The sequence below is a fragment of the Hordeum vulgare genome, chromosome 4H (assembly GCF_904849725.1).
Source record: "Hordeum vulgare subsp. vulgare chromosome 4H, MorexV3_pseudomolecules_assembly, whole genome shotgun sequence".
Lineage (NCBI taxonomy): Eukaryota > Viridiplantae > Streptophyta > Magnoliopsida > Poales > Poaceae > Hordeum > Hordeum vulgare.
The window spans coordinates 586,231,163-586,236,866 of NC_058521.1; positions in this window are offsets into that span (position 1 = coordinate 586,231,163).

Sequence of the window (5,704 nt, forward strand, 5' to 3'; positions counted from 1 at the left end):
TCCACACACACAAAACGTAAAAAGGCAACGTATACCTATTATACACTACAAAGTACAAATCACGTATGTATATAATATGCGACGGATATACCTACATCGGCTTGTAGTGTATAAAAATATACAATACGAGATGGTATACATTTTCCTTCATACGTTTTGTGGGAGGAGGGTAGGGGTCTACCGAAGCAAAAGTGATAAAAAAACCAAAACTAAACATACATATAATTTATTATGCTTGATTACTATATAGTTTTTAAATGTTTATTAAGTATATATAGCATAATAGAATAAAATTTCTCGTGTATATTTACACGTTGAGATGGGTATTTGTCCGATGCATCTCACGATGAAGTCACATGTTTGCATATTGAAAGATATATGATAATGTTGGCGGCTTTTTTTTCATGCATGTCGTGCCATGATGTGATATACTTGTATGCTATCACTAGTGGGGACAGGGCCTATAGTACCGGTCCGTAAGGGGCTTTAGTCCCGGTTCACCAACCGGGATCAAAGAGGCGGGACTAAAGGCCTAACCTTTAGTCCCGGCCCTGTTCCAAGCCGGGACCAAAGGTGCTCCACGTGGGCGCCTCGGAGGGAGTACCTTTAGTCCCGGTTCTACTTACGAACCGGGACTAAAGGATCCGTCTGTTTATTTTGTTTGTTTGACCCGAAAAGGTAGGGTTTTTTTTCAAAAAATTTTTTTGAATATTTTTCATGTTTTATTCCAATTTTCAAATCTTTGAATTTATTTGACAATTTAATCTCTAATCACCCATCCTCACTGCTCTAGCGTGGATCACTCATTTCAAATCGTCTAACTTCACGGCCGATCACCCATCCTTTCACTGCTTCAGCCCAAGCACGCTTAACTTTCTGGTTCTATCGCCCCTAGTTGCCAAGTGTGCATTTGTTGTTTTCCTGACAATAGTAAGCTATCAATCCTAAACAACTTGGGTCTTGATGTCATGTCACATGATTTAATTTTTTGAATTACAAATAATTATTAAAATAAACTTAATAAGTAACAATAATAGTGAATTTCAATGAAAACAACCTAATGTTTTTAAATAAAATTATTTTTCTTTTTTTGGAAAAAACTTCTTTTTGAAATAACTTTTTTTCCATTTGGAATTTTGAGCATGTGAGAAAACTTCACCGGGCAAGCCCGGGTGAAATCGGGTACCAATTTTTTCTAGTTTCTTTTGATATATTAATTTTTTTTGGACGTCGTATGCAAAAGTTATGGCCGTTTATTTTTTTTTCCTTTTTTGCAAAATCGGTCAAAATTCATATCTCAAAATTTCTATACCGACTAGACACTAAAACCTAACAACATCTCAAAGGATTTTATTTTTTGAAGATTTTATCATTTTTGTTTATTTTTTGAAAATTTTATCACTTTTGTTTATTTTTTACAAAACTCAAAGTATCAAGGTTTCAGACGAAAACCCATCTGCTACAAAGGCATTTTTTTAAAATTAATTCAACTGTAGATTTTTTTTGTGCATTAAATATGCACCATACTACAACATGTTAAAATCTACAGAAAGAACTAACTAAAAATAAAAAAGAACAACAATTAAATGACTAAAACAACTATATAAGCAAAACAATATTTCTTTAATTAAAATCCTAATTGAAATTATTCTAAAAATAACCAAATAAATCTTACTGTGACAACAATCTAACACATGAGTGGGAGCAAAAAGAATTAAATTAAAAACTATTTGTAAACTAAAGTCATTCAAAAACTGGGTTTGAAGCAAATTTAAACAAATTCAAATTTCAACCATTCAAATTTGAAAACTAATGGCACAAACAGAAACTAGACAAAATTTTGAATCTAATGCAAAAAGAATCAATCAAAAACATCAAATATCCTAAAAGATATAAGCAATTTAAAACAGAAACTACAAACAAGAATTTAAAAAAAAAAAATCTGAACACCTTTAGTCCCGGTTCGTGTCACGAGCCGGGACTAAAGGTCTACCCTTTAGTCCCGGTTCAAGACACGAACCGGAACTAAAGCCTCCAAACCCTTTAGTCCCGGTTCGAGACACGAGCCGGGACTAAAGGTCCCATTTGAACCGGGACTAATGCCCGACCGGCGCCTTTGCCGCTCGAACCAGGACTAATACTAACATTAGTCCCGGTTCATAAAAAAACCGGGACTATTGTGTTTTTCGAGCTGGGACGAAAGCCCTTATTTCTACTAGTGTATGAGAAACAGTTAGGGCTAGCTATTTTGATATGGAAGACAAACCGATGGGTTGTGTTGTGTGGCAAGTAGGGATCGATCTTCCATTTGCATGGATAAGAGCAATTCTAGCAGACCCCACATTCCGCCCCAATCCGAAAAATAACCGTCAAAATTCGGGTCGGAGCGGAAAAACCTGCCCGACCAGACCCCGCATCCCGTCTCGGTCCGCAAATATTTTTGCGGAGCACGGCAAAATCCCCCAACCCGCGTATTCGCGGGTTTCTACCTCGTCGTTGCGGTGCCCCACATATGAGCGAAAGCGTTGGCGGGGGGGGGGGGGGGGGGACATTTCAGCCTGCGCTTTCCTCCACCAAAGCATATCCCGTGAATATGCTCTTTTACGGGTCCGTTGGGGCGTCTGTATCTGTGCCAGCCCGGACCAGCCCGCAAAAGCTATTTTACGCGAACTGCAAACACGTTTTACGGACCGGACGAATGCAGAGTCTGCTAGAGTTGCTCTAAGGAAGAGACGACCATGGATCTAGCGTTCACATGTTGGCTGGGCAGGCTTCAACCGACCACAAGCTTAAATTTCTTCACACCGGTCATTTTCAGCTCCAGTCCTGGTTCCATCAAAGTCGGTCAAGATGATCAAAAGGACAATGGCAGCCACATAAATCTATCCCATAGCCCAGTTAGCATAGAGTCTTGACCTAAGATCTTTTTTAGCAATCTGCATGGTAGCACAGCATCGGTATCGATCGGGTCACCGTGAACCGCGAGGAAATGGCTGAACTCATTCTGAACAGGGATGCCTTATCAACAATGACCACGTACGCTACTGGAGCGTTTGATTCCAGGCATGGACGGATTGGGGTCGACCAAAGAATGGCACGCATGCATGGTTATAAAGCACTTGAATGATTGTAATCAAAATAAAAGAATATGCCATGAAGATGTTGAACCATTCCGCTCAATGAGGATGTCGGATCAAATGGCCACCCTTTGCATGCATTGCCATATGAGGATGTCGCGATCCTGATCGATGGTCTCGTAACACTAGTTTTCTTCAACTACATTTATTTAGATATAAAGTTAGTATCAAATATTTGGCTCATACTTCTTCTACAGAAAAACACATGAGTTGATTGGTCTCATCCCAAAAAAAGCTAAACGGTCTGAATCCATCCATACTGCATCTTCAACCAAAGGAACCCAGGTTAGTCAAGAAAAACACAAAGGTTACGCCCAGAATTTCAACACATACGGATATGTGGTAAGGGTCTGCTAGCTTGGGAACAAAAACGGGCGAGCGGCGTGGACCTGACGGTGACGCTTTTTAAATTTGGAAATGGTCGACATCCCGGTCAAATTTTCCATTGAGGTGGACATGCAATCGAGGTATGTGTCTCGAGATGTTGAACGATGACGTGGATGTGCTGCCTAATTAAAATATTATTATATTCATCTATAATATACCGAGAAAAGAACTGCAGTCGGTGTTATATGACGGCTGTGCTAGCTTAAAGTAAAATTGTGTACGCCTCATAAGGAGATCAGCCTATCTAATATACCTTACTATAGAAAAATTTAAAGGGACGTCCTTGTCATCTGCTTGAGGATTTCCTCCAAAATGATGTGTGCATCCCCTCCATACCAAACCTAATGCTGAATACTTGAGATTTTTTCGTTAAGTTTACTTCAGAAATAAGGTAAATAAACCATGACGAACATAGTAAGCGTACCAAAAAGGCCTTCACCCTTCTTTATATATACTAGCAAAAATGCCCGTACGTTGTAACGGGAGAAAAAAAAATCATAATCTTCAATTGTGGTAATCACATTATGTTCTTAAAATTTTAGGACATTTTTTGAGATGCATGAACATTATTTGAATTATGATGAAAATGGCAAAGTATGTTTTGCTAATTAATGATAGCATATGTATAAGAACATTATTTTTATCTTGCTGATATATGTGTTTGCATTTGTAATCTAAGTGAAGTCTTAATTTGGTTGCAAACATATTAGACAACTTCATCGAAAACAATCAATTTGTAAGTACATGCCTACCAAATGTTCCAAGTTGCGTATCAATATCAATATTTTTAAAATAATAATTAGCAAAACAGTTTATATATATGAAAGATCAGAGCTAAGCCATTTGTTTACATAAAGCTTGTATAAACATCATTGTATACTTTTTATACATTAGAAACATTTTTTTGCGTGTGACATCAGAAACATTATTGAGTTTTGATGTCTAATTTTTTAATACACATTTTACATATTTTGTATGCATCATGAACATTTTTTATATACATGTTTTACATTATTCAAATACACGATTAACATTTTTCAAAAGTTCTATTTTTATATCTATTTTGTTCCATACACATTATATATTTTTGTATATGTTTTCTTATACACAGGAAACATTTTCCTATGCACATTTAAAGTTTTCTAAATACACGATCAATAGTTTTTAAAATAAAAGAAAAATTATTATTTATTGTCCATACGCACTGTACATTATTTTGTATATATGGGAACTTTTTTATCTACAAATTTGACATTTATTTAATCCATGATTAACATGTGTGCAAAGTTTATTAAAATAAAGGCAAAAGAGAAAAAAAGTAGAAAAAATGCGAAATAGAAGAACAAAAAGGGGGTTGTAGGCTGCAATGGGGATCAAACTTGGGTCTCCTAGATGGAACAAGGCGGACCCAACCAGTTGGGTTAAATTTGTGCCTATGAAAAAATATGGGAGCCGCATCCTTTATAATCAGAAAAAAAGAGCCGAATCAAAGTTGAAAAAACAAATCGTTTTTGTCACTTACGGGTGGCATTGGTCGGTAATTTTGACAAACTTTAGAGGTAAATTTAATAACGTATCACAGAAGCAATAGATGCTTTATTAGTAGGTATAGAAAAGCAACATCCGACATACAACCCAACCCTACAACTTGACAACACAACACATGCACACGTGGCAAGATGCAAAGGGTACTGCATACACGACGAACAATGAGCTCCAAAGTGTTGGAAAAACATGCCCTAAAAGCAATAATATTGCATTATTATATTTTTATATTCATAACTAAGAATTTATATTATATGCTATAACTGGTATGATCCTAGAATATGCGATTCAGTGAAAAACTCATATGCACGTGTGGAATGATAAACGGTTAAATAGAGGTTCCTAGTCTTGCCTCCAAGATAACTTGCTCAAGTGTTGTTGGTGATCATCTTTTTCGGATCTTAGGATATCGTTAAGTGTAGCCATAGTCCTAAAATAACATTGAGAGTATCACATTAGAAGAACGATCATATTGAATCGACCCAAAGACTTGCTTGTTTTATTTTGAGATAATATCGTCTGAAATCACTTTTTATAACATAGAGTGTTAACATGTGTTTTATATATTCCTTAGGCCATGAGAATATCGTAGTCATTTTTACCATACGATGAGCTTTGGAGTTGCACAAATGTCA